This window comes from Mirounga angustirostris, unplaced genomic scaffold (genome assembly GCF_029215605.1).
Source record: "Mirounga angustirostris isolate CCGP_5_RB_7025 unplaced genomic scaffold, mMirAng1.0.hap1 SCAF_4, whole genome shotgun sequence".
Lineage (NCBI taxonomy): Eukaryota > Metazoa > Chordata > Mammalia > Carnivora > Phocidae > Mirounga > Mirounga angustirostris.
The window spans coordinates 145,176,873-145,198,749 of NW_026991712.1; the positions used below are offsets into that span (position 1 = coordinate 145,176,873).

General features: G+C 40.7%; 1 pseudogene; it reads left to right on the forward strand.

Moving 5' to 3' along the window:
* Positions 1–2,547: 2,547 nt before the first annotated feature.
* Positions 2,548–4,184, forward strand: LOC135364005 (hsc70-interacting protein-like; annotated as a pseudogene).
* The last annotated feature ends 17,693 nt before the right edge of the window (positions 4,185–21,877 follow it).

Below are 21,877 nucleotides of genomic sequence, written 5' to 3' on the forward strand. Positions count from 1 at the left end.
CCAATAGTTTTCAAAATGTAGTGGTATTTCTCTTTCCCCATTGTAGAGTCACCCAAGCCAATGGCCATTCGTCCCTTGGGAAAGAACAAGGAGAATTGAGTATATGTTTGCTAGGGTATTTCAGGGTCCTTCTTCCTGGAGACAAACCACCTCTTTATTCAGTGGTGCCCTAGTTATGAATTTATTACCTCGCAGCTCCAAATTTACCCTTCAGTACTTACTCTATGATAATGGATGAAATTCTTCTAAGGATTTATCCTTTACAGTGAGCAAAATGCTAAGCTTTCTCAATGGCAGGTGCTAGAGGAATATTACAGGAGGAAGGAGCTTCTTCCACTCCTTCTGGCTGCTGTGCTGTCAGTCAGTGATGTGGTCAGTGGTGCTAACCTAGCCTTGTTCCCAGAATGCTCCCAGCCTAGCCCAACAATCTTCCTATAGCCCTCTCAATACAGATATTGTGCCCTCCAAGCCCTACAATCTCATCTTTTTGTATTTTATATTATTTTATTTTATTATGTTATGTTAATCACCATACATTACATCATTAGTTTTAGATGTAGTGTTCCATGATTCATTGTTTGCATATAACACCCAGTTCTCCATGCAGTACATGCCCTCTGTAATACCCATCACCAGGCTAACCCATCCCCCCACTCCCCTCCCCCCTAGAACCCTCAGTTTGTTTCTCAGAGTCCATAGTTTTTCATGGTTTGTCTCCCCCTCCAATATCCCCCCTCTTCATTTTTCCTTTCCTACTATCTTCTTTTTTTTTTTTTAACATATAATGTATTATTTGCTTCAGGGGTACAGGTCTGTGATTCATCAGTCTTACACAATTCACAGCACTCACCATAGCACATACCCTCCCCAATGTCTATCACCCAGCCACCCCATCCCTCCCACCCCCCACCACTCCAGCAACCCTGTTTGTTTCCTGAGATTAAGAATTCCTCATATCAGTGAGATCATATGATACACGTCTTTCTTTGATTGACTTATTTCACTTAGCATAACGCCCTCTAGTTCCATCCACGTCGTTGCAAATGGCAAGATTTTGTGTTTTTTTGGATGGCTGCATAATATTCCATTGTTATATATACCACATCTTCTTTATCCATTCATCCATTGATGAACATCTTGGCTCCTTCCATAGTTTGGCTGTTGTGGACATTGCTGCTATAAACATTGGGGTGCACCTACCCCTTTGGATCACTACATTTGTATCTTTGGGGTAAATACCCAGTAGTGCAATTGCTGGGTCGTAGGGTAGCTCTATTTTCAACTTTTTGAGGAACCTCCATACTGTTTTCCAGAGTGGCTGCACCAGCTTGCATTCCCACCAACAGTGTAGGAGGGCTCCCCTTTCTCCGCATCCTCGCCAACATCTGTAGTTTCCTGACTTGTTAATTTTAGCCATTCTGACTGGTGTGAGTTGGTATCTCACTGAGGTTTTGATTTGGATTTCCTTGATGCTGAGTGATGTTGAGCACTTTTTCATGTGTCTCTTGGCCATTTGGATGTCTTCTTTGGAAAAATGTCTGTTCATGTCTTCTGCCCATTTCTTGATTGGATTCTTTGTTCTTTGGGTGTTGAGTTTGATAAGTTCTTTATAGATTTTGGATACTAGCCCTTTATCTGATATGTCATTTGCAAATATCTTCTCCCATTCTGTCGGTTCTCTTTTGGTTTTGTTGACTGTTTCCTTTGCTGTGCAAAAGCTTTTTATCTTGATGAAGTCCCAATAGTTCATTTTTGCCCTTGCTTCCCTTGCCTTTGGTGATGTTTCTAGGAAGAAGTTGCTGCGGCTGGGGTCGAAGACAACCCCACCTCCTTCTGCTGGCCGCTACCTCTCCCCCAGAGGTTTGTCTCCTACATCCCTGACGATGGTGCAGCCTTCCTAACATAGACACTGTGCTCTTCAGGTGTCCCATCTGCGCTGGCCACTGTGGGCAACCCTCCCCTACAATGATTGTCTCCCTGCTTGTTCAGAAACTAGAGCAGCTCTGGCCTGGGAAAACCAGCACATTTCTTTGTCATTCAGTGGGTTGTAACCATACCTTCTCCAGTAAGGTCTGAACCCCAGCCTTGGAGGAGAACTCCCTCAATAGAAGTTTGTCCTTCCTTCCTTGGATATTTTCCCCCAGCCCTAGGGTAACTTTATATCTTAAACTTACTCTTTTATCATAGCCTAATTATTCTTTTTAAAAAATATTTTATTTATTTGACAGAGAGAGAGAGAGAGAGCACAAGCAGGGGGAGTGGGAGAGAGAGAAGTAGGCTTCCCACTGAGCAGGGAGCCTGATGCAGGGCTTGATTACAGGACCCTGGGATCATGACCTGAGTTGAAGGCAGATGCTTAACCGACTGAGCCACCCAGGCACCCTAGCCTAACTATTCTTAATACTGTACTTACTCTTCTTAAATCATGGTGTGGTTTTGGCCTCGCGGCAGTCGCTCCCTTCCACACAGTCACACTGAGCTAGTACCCGGGACTGGAATTGGGCCGCAACCTCAGCCATGCTTGCCACCTGCCACCGCCTCTGGTCCATGGACCCCCGCAAAGTGAACGAGCTTTGGGCCTTCATGAAAATGTGTAAGCAGGATCCAAGCGTTCTGCACACCAAGGAAATGCGCTTCCTGCGGGAGTGGGTGGAGAGCATGGGAGGTAAAATACCACCTGCCACTCATAAAACTAAATCAGAGGACAATATCAGGAAGAAAAAACAGATAGTAAGAAGGCGGAGGAAAACATAAAGACAGAGGAACCATCAAGTAAGGAAAGTGATCTAGAAATTGACAATGAAGGTGTGATTGAACCCGATACTGATGCCCCTCAAGAAATGGGAGATGAAAATGTAGAGATAACCGAGGAAATGATGGATCAGGCAAATGATAAAAAAGTGGCTGCCAGAATTGTGCAAGACTGTTGAATCTCAGATCTGTACCTCTGAAACAAATAATGCAATATATGTTAAGAAAAAAAGAAGAAGAAGAAGGTAGCGGGAGGGGAAGAATGAAGCGGGGGAAATCGGAGGGGTGGACGAACCATGAGAGACGATGGACTCTGAAAAACAAACTGAGGGTTCTAGAGGGGAGGGGGGTGGGAGGATGGGTTAGCCTGGTGGTGGGTATTGAGGAGGGCACATTCTGCATGGAGTACTGGGTGTTATGCACAAACAATGAATCATGGAACACTTCATCTAAAACTAATGATGTAATGTATGGGGATTAACATAACAATAAAAAATTAAAAAAAAAAAGTGGCTGCCATTGATGCCCTAAATGATGGTGAACTACAGAAAGCCATTGACTTGTTCACAGATGCCATCAAACTGAATCCTCGCTTGGCCATTCCGTATGCCAAGAGAGCCAGTGTCTTCATCAAATTACAGAAGCCAAATGCTGCCATTCGAGACTGTGACAGAGCTATTGAAATAAATCCTGATTCAGCCCAGCCTTATAAGTGGCGAGGGAAAGCACACAGACTTCTGGGCCATTGGGAAGAAGCAGCACATGATCTTGCCCTTGCTTGTAAACTGGATTATGATGAAGATGCTAGTGCAGTGCTGAAAGAAGTTCAACCGAGGGCCCAGAAAATTGCTGAACATCAGAGAAAGTATGAGCAAAAACGTGAAGAGCGAGAGATCAAAGAAAGAATAGAAAGCGTTAAGAAGGCTCGGGAAGAACATGAGAGAGCCCAGAGGGAGGAAGAAGCCAGACAACAATCAGGAGCTCAGTATGGCTCTTTCCCCGGTGGCTTTCCTGGGGGAATGCCTGGTAATTTTCCTGGAGGAATGCCTGGAATGGCAGGGGGGATGCCTGGAATGGCAGGAATGCCTGGGCTCAATGAAATTCTTAGTGATCCAGAGGTTCTCGCAGCCATGCAGGATCCAGAAGTTATGGTGGCCTTCCAGGATGTGGCCCAGAACCCAGCGAATATGTCAAAATATCAGAGCAATCCAAAGGTTATGAATCTCATCAGTAAATTGTCAGCCAAATTTGGAGATCAAGTATAATGCCCTTCTGATAAATAAAGCCCTTGCTGAAGGAAAAGCAACGATCACCTAATGGATGTCACAATAATACAAACCAGTGTACCTCTGACCTTCTCATGAAGAAAGCTGGGGTGCTCTGAAGAGAATCCCTACCCCTCTGCCCCACATGCAACTGGAACATTCTATAGTGGCTTGCCATTAGGGTATTCATTCAGATAATGTTTTCCTACCAGGAATTACAAACTTTAAACACTTTTTAAACCTTAAAAATATTTAAAAACATATTAAAAGGGTGTGTTAGTCCCTACATTTTTCTTTACTAATCATTTCAGTTTTTTTCCTTTGGATTAATTGGGCAAGGAAGATACTTCAGTGTGGAAGATTTATTGCTCAGTTTGAGTGAAATAAAGGTTTATTAGTGGGAGGCAAATATAACATTAAAAAAAAAAATCATGGTGTGGTTTCTGTCTCTTGATTGGATCCAGACTGATACAGAATGGGAATGGCCCCAGAAGGTTAGGATTTGGGAATTAGATTGGTCATCCCCTGGTCTTCAGTGCAGTGCTGAGCACATTGCTAATGGGAAGCAGGAGACTAGTAACTCATTGCATGCAATGGCACCACAATTAATCAAATTGTGGCTGATTGTGATGAAGTACCAGATAACGCAAGTGCCTTTGGAACTTAGGTGGCTATGGTGTTTGACAATTATGGCTGTCTATAAGGACTGTGGCATGGGATGGATCCTCTTGAAAGCACTTCAGCACTTATAGAGAAAAAAAAGAAAAAAGATACACTGAAGCACATTAATTTTCAGCTCCATTATGGAAGCAGCTTTCTCTTATACCCTGCATACACCTACTGGTTGTAGCTTGCTTGTGACCCAAAGGGCTGCTTCCTGCTTTCCTGGTGACTGTAGACCATCTTGGTCTGAAAGTCAGAGAATTTTTCACCATCCAGTGGACTACAACTACACCTTCTCCAGTAAGGTCTGAATTCCTGTCCATGTTTGTCCTGGCTTGGTTACTCTCCCTCAGCCCCAAGATCTCTTTATAGCTTATAGTTACTCTTCTATCATAGCTTGATAACTTTTTACATTGACCTTCCCTTGTTTAAATCACAGTGGAGTTTCTATCTTCTGATTGGACCTATATTAAAATGGACTCCAAATTTTGTACCTGGCACAGGTCCAGAAACTGAGCAAGGAATCCTGAATTTTTAAATCTTTATTTTTTTTTATTATTTTTTTTTTATTTGAGACAGAGAGAATGAGAGACAGAGAGCATGAGAGGGAGGAGGGTCAGAGGGAGAAGCAGACTCCCTGCTGAGCAGGGAGCCCGATGTGGGACTCAATCCCGGGACTCCAGGATCATGACCTGAGCCGAAGGCAGTCGCTTAACCAACTGAGCCACCCAGGCACCCAGGAATCCTGAATTTTTATTAAGACTACTTTCTGCAGCCCTCTGTTTTTTCATTCTTGCTTTCTTCTATTTTTTAAAGATATTTATTTATTTATTTATTTATTTATTTGGAGAAGGAGAATGTGTGAGCCAGGGGAGGGGCAGAGGGAGAGGGAGAGAGAGAATCTCAAGCAGACTCTGTGCTGAGTGCAGAGCCTAACACGGGGCTCGATCTCATGACCCTGAGATTATGACTTGAACTGAAATCAAGAGTTGGATACTTAATCGACCGAGCCACCCCAGTGCCCCATATCCATTCTTGCTTTCTTTTGATTAGAGACATAAAGCAGCACTTCTTTTTTGCCTATCTATTTTGCCCTTTGGAACAGTGTGTTTTACTAACCATCTCTACAACCCTGCAGGTCAAGTCCTCTTGGATGCCACATCACCTTTGCCCATCATGATGATCGTTGTGAACCATTGGTTAGGCGCTACCATTTGTCTTCATGCCCTCCTATCAATGGGCCAAGTTCTCCTACTCTACTACTGTCAGATGAGAGCCACCCCTAGACTTCTTGGTGATGTGATGCTTCTCACTGGCATATACCTGATGGCCGGGGTAAATCGCATGATCTATGGGACTTCCATGGAACAAAATCCTCTGATGGGGTTTTCAGCCTCACAGGATATGTCCACTCAAGTGTGCTCATTGCCTGAGCTTTTTATTCTTTCTGTTCATCATATGCTACAAAAACTCGAGCATTTCAACTTAGCTCAGCATAGCCATTGCTTTCTTCAGCCACTCTTGCATTGAGTTTTTATGTTCCCTGAGTTTCTTGGAAGGGTTCTAAACCTAGTATCTCAAGAGAGTTCCTCCAAGGGACGCCTGAGTGGCTCAGTTGGTTAAGCATCTACCTTTGGCTCAGGTCATGATCCCAGGGTCCTGGGATGGAGTCCCGCATGGGGCTCTCTGCTGAGTGGAGAGCCTGTTTCTCCCTCTGCCTGCCGCTTCCCCTGCTTGTGCATGCTCTCTCTGTCAGATAAATAAATAAAATCTTAAAAAAGAGAGAGAGAGAGAGAGAGAGAGAGTTCCCCCAAGTCAATAAACTCTACCTTATTCAGTCTTAAGTTTCAGCCCCTTTGATAAAATGTTCTCAAGATCCAGTCCCTCAGGTACCTCCTGGTTCCTTGTGGAAAATGCTGACTAACTCCCACAGATTCTGTGGGGTACAGGTCCTGTCCTCCCTTATCAGGCTCAACATGACCCTGGCTGTCATTCCACATGCCTATTAACTTGGTGGTTTGGGCCCAGTTGCACTGTGGAGCAGAGGTCTCTAGAGTATCTTCCTCTATGAAGACAGTATTACTCTTAGTGAGGAGGAATACATCACCTTTGCAGGCTCTGAGGATTTAAGTAAGTCTATGAAACAAAAATCTTCAAGAAATATGCAGATATCCTTATCCTATGTGTCAGGATTCCTGGGTTTCCTATCCAGGGCCTTGACGTTGGCATAATAGATCTTCTTGGGTTATGTGTTCAATTGCCTTTGAAGCTAGAAACTCTATTCAATTCTGAATTTGGTTGAAGCTTGTTTCTGCTTCTCACTACAAGAGAAAAGGGACCTCTAGGATACCAAATAGGCTCTCTGGTCTTCATAGTGAATTTTCTATTGTTAATTGCCCTCAGTTTTTCATTATCCCTCTGTAAGACAGAGGATCTGTAAGATACAACTTCATAGCAAATAGCTAATTCCATTGTCCTTGTGTGTATGGCCTCCCAATCCCAGGCCTCAGACCAGTTTTGCAACTTGTACGTTACAAAGGGGAGGGGTTTAGATTCTATCACCCTTCCTCCTGTTTAGATGCAATCAAATGATCTAGAGGTCAGATGACAAAGCCTAGGGAGAATTTAGACAGGCTCCTAAGCTTTTTCAGATGAAGATTTTTACTGGCTTACATGAGCGCTGAGTGTTGTGTTTTTGTCTTTCACTCTTTTTGTTTGGAAGTATCTATTTGCCTGATACAGAATAATAAATGTCTTTTCCTCATTTGTCTATACATTTTAGAAATTTGAGTATTTCAGTTAGTTACCAAACATGAAACATGAATCCTCCATAACAGAATGCAGTTTATAAGGAGTAGTCTCATTCTATCACTGAACTGTAAAACAGTTACCATGAATGGAGCATTTTATTTCAGTGTACGTTCTTTATTTATTCTGTGCCATAACACTATAAAACAGACCTAATTCTCCTTATTTTGCAGATCAGGAAAGTCAAGGACAGGGAGCTGAGGTAATTTGACAATGATCACACAAACTAGCAAGTGGTACAGCCTATCTGACTCCCCAATCACAGTATCAAATGCAATTCAAGGAAGACAACCACTTTCCTCCAAAATTAAAAATTCAGAGACATGCCTATTAGGGGTTAAGAAACTTCCTCAGACATTAGCCCTAATATTTTGTCCTGTGTTTCCTTCCCTATTCTAAGAGAGAGTTTCTATATCAAATCCTAGAATCTGAATAACTACTAATTATCCTAGGAGAATGACCAAGAAAGAATGTTCAAGGGCATACATAAACTTTTATGTGTGATTACCTCAGGATAGTTATCTCCACTCCAACCCAAAGTTTAGGGCATCAGACAAAATACTTTGCCCAGATTCAACTACAAAATAATGCCTTCTTTATTACTATCATACCAGCTGGGTTAAAAAAGTGGAAAAATTGAGTTTAAATAATATTAAAAAGGAAGACCTTTTATTTTATTAAGGCAAATAGGCTTATCATTCTTGTAAGAGATTGAAGGACAACAAAGTCCCTTTGTGTGACCGTTTCTTCTTGTTACTATGGGAGTACTTTTCATATTATTATCTTTTCTTAGTAAAGTCACTAGGATCCCAAGCCCCCAAGTGTACACCTGTTTCCATAGGCTCCAGGATGAAGTTTTTTTTCTCAGTGGTACTGTGGCTACAGGTGTCCCCCAGTGCTTTGGCACTTTGCTGGGCTCATTCCCAAACTGCTGCTTCATCCCCTCCTGATACCACTGGCTATGCCCGGGAATGGAAATGGGTCTCTCTTTCTAGCAGCCATAGCTTTGTATTTGGCTCACAAAGAGCTTTATGAATTCTTCCCTATTGGCTGGAATGAAACACATTTGATAGTGAGTCAAAGTCCTACTTGAAACAATTCCTCTTGTGGAAAGATCAGCTTAAGCCCCAAATTGACTCATGTGCCTTAATTCTGTACTACCTGAAGATGATTTTACCCCATGTAATTAGGGATGATCTTTCTTCCTTTCTCCTTCCTTCCTTCCTTCCTTCCTTCCTTCCTTCCTTCCTTCCTTTTCTTTCTTTCTTTCTTTCTTTCTTTCTTTCTTTCTTTCTTTCTTTCTTCCTTCCTTCCTTCCTTCCTTCCTTCCTTCCTTCCTTCCTTCCTTCCTTCCTTCCTTTCTTTCTTTCTTTCTTTCTTTCTCTTTCTTTCTTCTTTCTTCTTTCTTTCTACTTTTCTTTCTTCTCTCTCCCTTTTTCTTATTTTTGAGGCTTAAACACCCACATGCTGGGTTCCACATAATCCCATTTACAGTTTACTTCATGCTTTCTTGGGAGCTTTAGGATCCACAGTGAATATCTGTGAGCATCTTGAGGACAGTTTTTTTTCTTAGGACTTAAGAGGAGTCAACAGTCAATTGATGCTTATTTCCATGAATGGCTACATTGGTGAGACAAAGCTATTAAGTAAGCATAACAGTTATGGTACATAAGAAAAAATGTGTAATGCAGTATTTATGTATTTAAAAGTACCTATGTAATCTATTTGCATGTATTTTTTAGATATTATGATTTTATTGGGATATATAATTTTTATTGAAGTATAATTAATATACAATGTTAGGTTAGTTTCAGGTATAAACATAATGATTCAACAAATCTATGCATTACTCAGGGCTCACCACAATAAGTGCAGTCACCGTCTGACGCCAAACAACTTTATCGCAATCTTAATGAGATCTGGCCATTCGCAACAACATGGATGGACCTAGAGGGCATTATGCTAAGTGAAGTAAGTCAGACAGAGAAAGACAAATACAATATGATTTCACTCATATATGGAGTTTAAGAAAAAAAACAAATGAACAAATGAAGAGAAAAAAGAGACAACAACAAAAACAGACTTAAATACAGAGAACAAACTTCTGGTTACCAGAAGGGAGATGGGTGGGGAGATGGGTGAAATAGATAGAGAGGGGATTAAGAGATACAAACTTCCAGTTACAAAATAAGTAAGTCGTGGAGATGAAAAGTACAGCAGGGGGATATACAATTTTTAACAAAGTATAACTGTACTTTTGTTCTGAAACACTTCTTATTGAAGAATGAAATCCAGACTCACATTAATAAAATGATGGGAAGCACTTAGGCCAAGGAGGGATGCATTGTATCTAAACCCATAACTCTTTATCTCTGGTAGGCTCTATCCTCTCAACGTAATGTCTTGTATTTGTCTCAACACTTTTTCTTTATGTTTTTCCTATTAGTAATGATAAAGAGTGACATATACAGCTTAAGAATTCATTATAAATATTTCTCCTAAAACACTCACAGAACTTATTAGGTGTTCCATAGTTAGGCTTTCCATTCATTTTGTAACTGCATGGTGGACCACGGCCACCCCGCTATATAGGGCCGGGGGCTTCACAGATACCCATGTGAATGGAGATCCTGGAATTGTGTAGCCACACATAGTGGCCCTAAGATTACATACATTTCCAAAAGTTTTACCAGCATATTTCTCTGGCTTCTTTGGAAACGGCAGAGCATGCCTCTCAAGTCAAATCCCTATCAAGTCTTAGCATTGAACTAGGAGTCTGCTAAACTCTTCCACTGAAGAATTTTGATCATTTTAACAGTAAAAATAATGTAATAATAATAGTATATCTTCTCGGAATTAAAAAAAAAAGATTTTATTTATTTATTTGAGAGAGAGGGGGAGAGAGCACAAGCAGGGGGAGCAGCAGAGGGAGAGGGAGAAACAGGCTCCCCAGTGAGCAGGGAGCCCAGTGCAGGGCTTGATCCCATGACCCCAAGGTCATGACTTGAGCCAAAGGCAGACGCGTAACTGACTGAGCCACCCAGGTGCCCCATATCTTCTCAGAATTTTTTTAAAGATGATTTTTTAATAGAGTCATTTCAGGGGTGCCTGGGTGGCTCAGTTGGTTGAGCCTCTGACTCTTGATTTCATCTCAGGTTATGATCTCAGGGTCCTGGGATCGAGCCCCAAGCCCTGTGTTGGCTCCACGTTCAGCACTGAGTCCACTTGATTCTCTCCCTTTCCTTCTGCCCCTCCCCCTTTCTCTCTCTCTTTCTCTCAAATAAATAAATAAATCTTTCGGGGCGCCTGAGTGGCTCAGTCCGTTAAGTGTCTGCCTTTATCTCAGGTCATGATCCTAGAGTCTCAGGGTCAAGCCCCCCCATCAGGCTCCCTGCTCAATGGGGAGTCTGCTTCTCCCTCTGATCCTCCCCGCTCTCATGAACACATTCTCTCTCTCAAATAAATAAAATCTTTAAAAAAAAAAAAAGTAAAATAAAATAAATAGAGTCATTTCAATCTACAAAGAATTTCCACATTCACTATCCCATACCAACCCAGGGTATAAGGTCTGCGATTCTTACTGTATCAAATTTGGAACTGAGGTTTAGGGAGACAGAGCACCTTGACCAAAAGGACATACATAATTGTGTGACAGACTCGGGGTTCAAAACTCTTGATTCTAAATGCTATAATATTTCCACTATCTACTTTTTTAAAAAATCAGAAATATCTTGCCGTGCCAGAGAGAATTCAATGACCTTATATATGTGTATAAAATCAAAGGGGGTATCACATAAACAATGCATAAACAATATTACATAAAAGCTCAAAAGAGCAGGAAAATCACCCACAGACACCAGAAAGGAAATTTTATTTTATTGTTTTGTATATTAGATTTTTAAAAATTTATTATAGATGGTTTGTTGACTCACTCATTAATTCAGTATACATTTCTGGGGTGTCTGTTATTGATGAGGCACTGAAATGAACACTATGAGAACTGTAAAAATGAGTAGGACACAATTACTGACCTCCTAAAATATATCATCTCTAAGGACACAAATAATTATAAGGGCAGGATGTTACAAATGCCATCGCTGACACGTGAGTATAGGGTTATGAGAAATTAGCAGAGGCAACATAATTTTCATTTTTGTCTACATTAAATACATATTAGTCTTAAAATAATAATTTTAAAAGATTCATTTAATTTTTGAAGAAGAGAGAGCATTACATTTATGGAAGAGAAACAAAGGTATGGAAGTGGGCCATGGTAAGTCAGAAATACAGGTCTTCCACAATTTACGACAGGATTACACCCTGACCACTCTTTGTAAAATGAAAAATTGCAGGTCGAAAATGCATTTAAGGGGCACCTGGGTGGCTCAGTTGGTTAAGCGTCTGCCTTTGGCTCAGGTCATGATCCCGGAGTCCCAGGATCGAGTCCCTCCTCAGCAGGGAGTCTGCTTTTCCCTCTGCCTGCCACTCCCCCTGCTTGTGCTCTCTCTCTCCCTCTCTCTCTTAAATAAATAAATAAAATCTCTTTTAAAAATGCATTTAATACACCTAACCTACCGAACACCATAGCTTAGCCTTGCCTATCTTCAACATGCTCAGACTCTTACACCAGCCTACAGCTGGACAATCATCTAACATGAAGCCTAATTTATAAATAAAGTGTTGAATATCTCATGTAATTTATTGAATACCATACAGAAAGGAAAAATAGCATGGTTATATAGGTACGGAATGGTTGTAAGAGTATTAGGTTTTCATCCTCGTGATCCCAGGGCTGACCGGGACCTGTGGCTCACCGCCCCTGCCCAGCATCACGAGTACGCATCGTACCACGTACAGCTAGCCCAGGAAAAGATCAAAATTCAAAATTTGAACTATGGTTTCTACTGAACCCCTATCACTCTCAACCCAGCGTGAAGTTGGAAAATCATAAAGTTGAACCATTGTAAGTTGGGACTGTCTGTATATAAACCAACTTTTTCTTTGTCCAGTGAATTATCGGAAGAAGGAAAAATAGCTGCCTTCCCCAGCAAAGTTTCAAGGAAATGATATCACCTGAGGAAAAATAGACTTCAGTTCAGATGAGCGAACTGAAAAATTTTTAAGGCTGGGTGGGGGCATCTTGACTATCATCTTGCACAACCCCCCACTTCAAAGTCGAAGAAACTGAGGCACAGATGAGTGAAGATACTTGCCCAAGATCAGGTAACCAGTTGGAACAGAGACAGAACTAATATTCATGCCTCTGGACTCCACACTGCTTTCGCTGATTACTGGCAATATGTAGAATACTGTCTGAGACATAAACAGTGTTAGATTATCTTCATTGGCTCTCCACAGTGCCTGACATATAATAGGCATTCACTAATTATTTACTGAATAAATGCAAAAATTAAATTAATAATATGCTATTTGATGTAATAAAATTATAATATGTGCTTATGTGTCTACTTAGCATCCTCAATAACTAATAGATATTTTGAATTTTACATGTCTAAAACTGAGCTCCTGATCTTCCCTCCACAGGTATGCTTCACTCTGTCTTTCTCTTTTCCATTTAAAAAAAAAAATTTTTTTAAAGATTTTATTTATTTATTTGTCAGAGAGAGAGAGAGACAGGGCACAAGCAGGGGGAGCAGCAGAGGGAGAGGGAGAAGCAGGCTCCCCGCCGAATAAGGAGCCCAATGCGGGACTCAATCCCAGGACCGTGGGATCATGACCTGAGCCGAAGGCAGACAGACACTTAACCGACTGAGCCACCCAGGCGCCCCTTTTCTTTCTATTGATAGCACTGTTATCTGTCCAGTTACTCAGGCTAAAATCCTTGGAGTCATTATTGATGTCTTTCTCCCACCACATATCCATTTTATCAACAAATCTGATTGGTTTTACCTTCAAAATATCTCCAGAATCTGCTGTCTCTCACCACCTTCTCTAGCACCACCACCTTAAATCAGTCCACCCCTGTCCCTCTCCCAGATTACTGCAATGGTCTCCAAACCAGACTGCTTCTACCTGTGTCCACGCCCAGTCTATTCTCAAAACAACCAGAATGATTCTTTTAACACTTAAGTCAGGTCACCACTCCTCTGACCCCAGCTCTAAAATTGACTTTCATGTTCCTTCTTGTCAAAGTTAAAGTCCCTTCAAATGTTTATAGCAGCATCATTCATAACAACTAAGAAGTGGAAGCAACCCAATGTCACCAAATGGGTACATGAACGACAGTGTATGAATTTGTAAGGGCTACTTCAACAAATTACTACAAACTGGGTGGCTTAAAACAACAAAAATGTGTTCTCTCACAGTTTTGGAGGCCAGGAATTCAAAATCCAGCAGACAGTGCTCCCTGTGGGTGCTTCTGAAGAGAGTCCCTTTGTCGCCTCTTCCAGCTTCCGGTGGCTGCCTCCGTGTTTGCCATCTCTGCCTCCATCGTCATGGGGTCTTCTCCTGTGTGTGCCCATGTCTCCTCTTTGGTGTCCTATAAGGACACTTGTCATTGGATTCAGGTCCCACCTGCATAATTCAGGATGATCTCATATTCAAGATCCTTTTTTAAAAAAGATTTTATTTATTGACTTGTCAGAGCTCGCATGCACAAGCAGGGGGAGAGGGAGAGGGAGAAGCAGGCTCCCTGCTCAGCAGGGCGCCCGATGCGGGACTCGATCCCCAGACCCTGGGATAATGACCTGAACCGAAGGCAGACGCTCAACGACTGAGCCACCCAGGCGCCCCTCATCTTAAGATCCTTAATTACATCTGCAAAGACCCTTCCTTCAAATAAGGTCACATTCAGAGTTTCTGACAATTAGGACATAAACATATCTTTTGAGAGGTGACCATTCGGTCCACTATACTCAGTGAAGGTGTCTTAGTTCTACTTTGCCCTCGTTATGGACTCCCTCACATTCCCCATCTTTTTTTCTTCAGGTTGAAAGATTGTTTTATAGGTGTGTGTTTTGGGAAGGCAATGCCTATGCAGGACTAAGTGAGGTAGATGACTAAGAATTAGCAGAGGGAGAGATGTTCATATGGCCATAGCCATTAATGTGGTCCAAGGACAAGGTGAGACTAGCATCTGTTTTGGAGTTGGAATGACTAGGTAAGTTAAATTTTCAGAAGAATTATTAATTACCTGTTGGCCAACTATCAAATAGATAAATTTAGTCAATGATAAAGTCTGGAAAATTGAAGAAATTCTTCCATTTCTCCCTTTTCCCATCCATACCATACAGATCTGTTCCCTTCCTGAGTCATATTTCACTCCTACTTTGGGTACCCTTTTACAGTTTAAGTCTCTATTATGGCATAACAAACAAGCAATGAAGTATACAAATTTATGTCCACATATTGATTTCACACTATTAAATTTTACATATGTTTATATGCATATAAGCACTACCCAAATCAAGCACCCAGAAAGCTTTCACATACCTCTGCCCAGTTAATAACCCATCCCCAAAGGTGACCACTATTCTGAGTTCTATCATCATAGACTAGTTACCTGTTGGCATACTTCTTATAAAGCAATATAGTAGGCATTTTTGTGTCAATTTCTTTTTTTAAACATTATGTTTGAGAGATTCCTCCATGCTTCTTGGTGTAGAGGCAGTTCGTTCTTTTTTATGGCTGCATAGTATTCCACTGTGTATAATTTAGTCATTCTGTTTTGGATGGGTGCTTGTGTTACTGACATTTGTGAGTTATCATGAATAAAACTGCTAGGAATCATCTTGCGCAAGTCTTTTGGTGGATATATGCCCTTGTCTTTGTTGGGCACATCCCTAGGAGTAGAATTGCTGGGCCACAGGATAGGCATATGTTTAGTGTTAGCAGATATTGCCAAAGACTATTCCAAAGTAGCTATACCAATTTTCACTCCAGCTAGTCCACATCCTCACCAACACTTGACAGTGTCAGGATTTTTCATTGTAGTTATTCTGATAGGTAGATAGTGGTATTTCATTGGGTCTTAATTTGCATTTCCCTAATCACTAATGACATTGAGTATTTTGTCCTATGCTTATTGGCCACTTGCATATCCTCTTGCAAAGTGCTTATTGAAGGCTTTTTCTTCCTCCCCCCAACTATTTTTTTTTTTTTTTTAAGTAGGCTCCATGCCCAGCATGGAGCCCAACACGGAGCTTGAACTCATGACCCAGATATCAAGACCTGAGCTGAGATTAAGAGTCAGATACTTAACCGGCTGAGCCACCCAGGTGCCCCTCCCCCCGCACTTTAAAAACAATTGGGGTTGTCTGTATTTTTCCAACTGATTTATAGTTTTTTATATATCCTGGATAGGAGCTCTCTGTAAATATATGTCTTTTCCTAATCTGCCCTAATTGCAGCAAACTTTTTCTACAGAGGGCCAGATGGCAATTATTTTAGACTTTGCAGGCCTTGGTGATGTCTACTGCTGGTACTCAACTCTGCCACTGAGGCACAAAATCAGCTGTAGACAGCGTACCTGAAATGAGCAAGCATGGCTGTATTCCAATAAAACTTTACTTATGGACACTGAAATTTTGAATTTCATGTACATTTCACATATCATTACATAGGAGCCTTCCTTTGACTCTTTTTCAACCATGGGAAAATGTAAAAACCATTTTGAGCACACAGGCTGTACAAAGCCATGCAGCAGAATAAATTCAGTACGTTGGCCATAATTTGGTGACCTCAGATGTATTTTACGCATATAAGTTCTTAATTTTCATGAGTTTCCATTTATATCCCTTTTTTTTGTCATTAATGCTTTTTATTCCTGTATAAGAAATCTTTGCCTGTCCCAAGTTCCTGAATATGCTCTCCTTTGTTTTATCCCAAAAGCTGCATTTTATCATTCACTTTTATGTCAATGATCCATCTAAGATTATGTTTTGTGTGTGATGTGAAGTAGAGACTTTACGCTTTTGTTTCTACGTATTCGAGTTATCATAGACCTTTTCCAACTTTATCATGCAGCTATGACTTCTCTGCTCCGTGAAACTCTCCCTGATGGCCGAATGTGGAGCTTACACCCGTCAGCTAGTCACTCACTCAACAACTACTTTTAAAAGGCTTATTATGTACCATGCTAGACAAAGCGTTGGCTTTTGTCTGAAGGAGATTATAGTCTTTTGAAAAACAACTAAGTCCCTACAATAAAATGGTAAGTGCCATGATAATATTGCAAGTATTTGTTTATGTTTTTCTCCTACTAAAATTGAGTCATTTGAAGAGAGGAACCATAGGCTTTAACTTGGTTATCTCTAGCACCTCACATGAACTCTAGTATAGAATAGGTGCTAATGAAAATTTGATGGGTGATTAAATGAGTGAATAAATAGTCATATATATACAGTAAACAAATACACATATATTCATACAGTGCTTATGTATACAGAATACGTACATATATGAGTTCAGTGAATAACATGCATGAATGTACATATGTGTGCATACACACACACATACAACCTTCTACCTCTCCCTCCCAGACACACAAGCTAAAGTACCTCTTGGGCAACCACTAATCTCTGTGTATGTTACTCAGAGGAAAAGTTTACACGGTAAAGATTCATGATTAAAGTCCTGGGGACTCTTGTATTAGACTGCCTCTGTTCAAATCCAAGCTCTATCACCCAGTAGCTGCGTAATCTTAGACCAGTTACTTCATCTTCCCGTGCCCCAGTAACCTCATCCATAAAATGGGAAAGCCTTCCTCGTAGAGTTGTTTAGAATATTAAATGAGTGCATACATATAAAATAATCAGAGGTCTAAAAAGCTCAATGAGGACAGGAATTTTTGTCTGCTTTGTCCATTGCTGTACCCCTATTTCCTAGAAGAGTGTTTGGTACATAGTAGATACTCATTAAACACATCTGCTGCATGAATCACCAATCCCTGGATCAGGGAAAAGCTCTGTAAAATCTCTACATTCCCTTTCCAGCCATTTCCCATCCCCCATTGATGACACTTTCACTCCTTGGGAATCATAGCAGTTTTCAACAGTGACACAAGGTGGCAGCATCAGTCTCCTTTTGAACCATCAGCCGCACCAGTTTTGCAGGTTCTAGAGACAAACCCTGCACCTTCTCCCTTTGCAAGTTCCTCCATCCATTCTAGACTCTGTTATTTTAAGTAACAACATTAACCGAATTATTATAAGGTTAGCTCTTAACTGCCCTAATTTCTAGCTAAAGAAAAGATGACTGCTTGTAAATAGGTAAAAATACTGACATTAATCCAGGCTGCCTTACGGTACCACCCCTGTTTTTGTGTTCTTAAAGCTCCGGCTTTGTAACAAATAACTGCTTGGCAAATAATGAGCAGCCCTCTTCCATTTCTGCTACACAAGGTGCAACAATGTTGTTCCTTTCCAAGTCTATTAAGAAAAGACAAAACAAAATCAAACTTCTCTGCTTTCTAAACAAAGACAAGACGCTAATTCTGCAGTCCTTCTAACTTACTCTGTGAAACCACTGTTGAGAAGCAGAAATTTCTGGGCACCTTTGAGGGTGAGACCTTGTGGTGGAAAGAAAAGAATCTTGGTTTAGAAATGAAGAGACCTGGCATTCCAGTGGTGCTTCAGGAATCTCCTTACTTCCACCTTTAAGCTAAGTACCTTTCTTTCCAGAATTCAGTATCTTTATTTCTAAAACAAAGATAACAATCTCTGCCTTACCTACTTGAAATGAGATCAGTGAATGTAATACCTTTAGAAACTGTAAAGGACTCTATTTTATACCTTATGAGCTAAGGTTAGAATCATTTCCATTTTACCAACGGGGAAAACCAGTTCTAGCCAGTTAAATGGGCTTGCCTCAGTTTTCTCATCTATAAAATGGGCTAATGAAGGCAACCCCACCTACTTTGGTGAGTTGTAAGGATAAAATAAGATAATAGATGTGAAAGAGCATTTAAAATGAACATACTCTCACTTGTACAAGATTATTAGTTTAAGCAAATGCAAGAAAAGCATTTTTTGTCTGCTTTGTTCATTGCTGTACCCCTTGTTAAGCAAGAAAAAAACTTTCTTGTTAAGCAAGAAAAAAACTTTTCTTGAGTTTCACAAACAACCCTGAAGGAAGCAATATGTAACTAGTTTTTAAAAAAAATAAGCATATTTGATTTACTTCAGAATCTCAGTAAATCGCACATTTAAAAAAAAGATAGGAATAAAGAAGCTCAAGGTATCATTGCATTTAGGGAAGGATAAATAAAATTAAATATGCAGAGTTAGTTGATAAACACTTCTTGAATATCTGCATTTAAACTAGGTGTATTGTAGAGATAAATGTCTTCGCTTAAAATCTTAACACTCAGCTAACACTCGTCAACTGCCTATTTTGTAGCAAGTATTTTAAAAATGTATTCTTTCATTTTTAATGTTTTAGTCCTCAAAACCAGAGAGAAATTGAAATTAAATTGAAATTTAATGAAAATTGAAATTAAAAGTTGAGAAAACTGAGATTCAGAGAGGTTGCTCAGCTTGCCTGGGTCAAACAGCATGATCCAAGATGCTCAGACCTCAAATTCCCTGCTCCTTCCTGTCTTTTCTTAGGTGCGTCACTGTGGAGGCTTCTCTTCGCTCCTATGCAGCATTCCTGATGCTGCAGCCGGCACTTAAAAAAGCAAGCTAGCAATTTTTGTTTAGCATAACCGAGGTGGAGCGAATGGGTTTTAAGGTAACTGGATAAATGGGTACTTCAGAGCCAAAACTTATCTGTCTTTTTATGTGACTTTCAACGGTTTGCTTTGACCTTTGGACTATACACTCTCCCAGAAAGGCACTCAGTTATCTTTCCCCTAAATATTTCCAGAGCCAATTCAGGCCTTTTCAAAAAATAAAAAATGATTAATTCTTAAATGTTAGGGGTTAAAGAGGAAGAGAAATAAAATTATGAGGTAACAAGAGATCTGAGAAATGAAAGCCGTTTAAATCTCTTGGGAAGCATCAGTTGTTTAAAAACGATGCACTGTTGTTACCACACATAATAAGTTAATCTTAAAAGGGCATTTACCCCTGCTGATGTTACGGTTTTTCTACAGACTAGTTTAGTGACCTGGATGCCATTTTCAGGTGTGAATTTTGGTCAACTATGTGTACCAGGAATTTTAATTACTTAATTACTTTGAAATGACACCATTCTAAACGACGGAAGTCTGTTCCATTGCATTAACTTAGATTGTTCCATTTTAGGGTTAAAGCAAAGAGGCCTTCCAGTTTACGTGTCTGGTTAGATGGTTTAACTTCCTATTATCTGAAGAATGATATTGACACTGTGCTTATGACTTGTTCAAGTCAATTTTAATGAGTATCTGTAGTATTCTGTTCCCTTGAAGAATAATCCAAATATAATACTTGTTCGCCTACAACTACATGCATCAATTAACATGATCTTTTTGTTCTGAAAAAACAATAGCCCACAGAGCCCTGTGAATGGAAATATAAAACTTATTTAAACATCCATTAATTTTCCCCCTTATCTGCTCCTGGAACACCAGACTTTAGCCTTCTTATTAAGTGGCTGAGTTCAATCCGGAGGACCTGAATATTAGGTTCCTAGCATTCAATCTAGTGCCAGCCAAAGTTAACAGTCTTTTTTTTTTTTTTTTAAGATTTTATTTATTTATTTGAGAGAGAGAGAATGAGAGAGAGCACATGAGAGGGGGGAGGGTCAGAGGGAGAAGCAGACTCCCTGCTGAGCAGGGAGCCCGATGCGGGACTCGATCCCGGGACTCCAGGATCATGACCTGAGCCGAAGGCAGTCGCTTAACCAACTGAGCCACCCAGGCGCCCCAAAGTTAACAGTCTTACCCAATGGCTTTAGGGACCAACTAGATTGAGGAGTTGTAATACCATTTAGCTAGGGTAAAAGCCTGGCTTTTAAAAATGTTTATTCTTAAATTAATAGAAGTCATTTCACAGATAAGGAAAAGCAGACAGGAAATGTAAAGGGAGGAAATGCTAAAATTCTAATGATAGAACAGAGTAGTATATCATGGAATATACGCAGCCACCTGAGTGGCACAGGTGCCCAAGGAGGGGGGGAGATGAGAGGGGTCCGCAGTTTCAAGAAGGCTTGCATTTGCTTTTAGCTTTGCTTAGAATTCCGAAGATAGGGTTTGGTGACTTAGAACTTCAAGGATGATTATAATTACAAAGAGGGTTGGGTGGGCAAGGGAAAGACACTGGAATCCCTGAATTCCTTTCAAAATGTCAATAATCACATTGTATTGTTCCTGCTATTTTAACATTTCAAGAGGTGTTTGTCACAAAAAAGCTATCTAAGGAATTTGTTCTCTTAGTTATCCTGGCTTAGTTCTACCTGACGCTATTTGAATTGAGAGTGCGGTGTCTGACAGGCATCTGATGCCCCACCTCCAGAATTGTCTTGGAGATTCCAGAAGACAGCGATTTTGCCTTTCTTTGGCAGCCCCATCTGTTGTCCAGTCTGGACCTGAACTTAATTCAACAGACAGCAAACCCTGTGCTGGGTACTGGGGAGATGCTGTGGAGCTGATAATCCACAGAGCTGACTGGTCTTACTAACTATAACGCCAAATCAGACTGTGATAAGTGCCACAAAAGTGTTATAAACAAAGTGTTGAAGGTAAAGTTAACTCTGTCTGAGGGTCAAGAAAGGGCTCAGAGAGAATATGGCATTTCAGGGGACTCTAGAGCAAGAGAAGCATTTTGCTAGCTAGAGAAGGGATAGAGGTGCATCATAAGCAGAGGGAGTAGGAGGGCAGGGATGTGAAGTGTTGAAAGGAGTGTTCCAGAAAGGACAAGTGGTTGATTGTGGCTGGATATAGTGGTTACCGAACCCCATCACAAGTCAGTGTAAATGTATCAAAAAGCTACAGCTATTTCTATTTCTGGATGCACAAAAAGAGACACCTGGAATAAATATCCATTTATCGTCCATTGGGTGCCCAGTGCTCTGCTAGGTATATAGAAGATATAGGGAAAGACCCATGCCCTGGGAATGTTTATATAGCATTCTGTCTGGAAGAAAGACGAACTCACACAAAATAATGTGAAATAATATTACAGCTTCTAAAGCAAAGCATTAGATTGCCCCAGAACTCAAGCTAAAGATGATACCTCCAGAGAGCACTCCTGCTGTCCCGGGCTCCCCTCAACCCCCAAAATAGTGGTATGGGCAGGCTTGAGGCCAGCTGAACCAGCAGAGAGGCTTGAGGGCTTGGGACGCCTTCACCTCAGAAACAGGTATAAAGGTCACGGCTAACCCTTATATAGCACTTGTATGTACCTGGAACTGTTCTAAATGCTTACAGGTATTAACTAATTCAGTCTTCACAATTACTGTATTTGGGAGAAACAGTTAATATCTCCATTTACATATAGGGAAACTGAGGC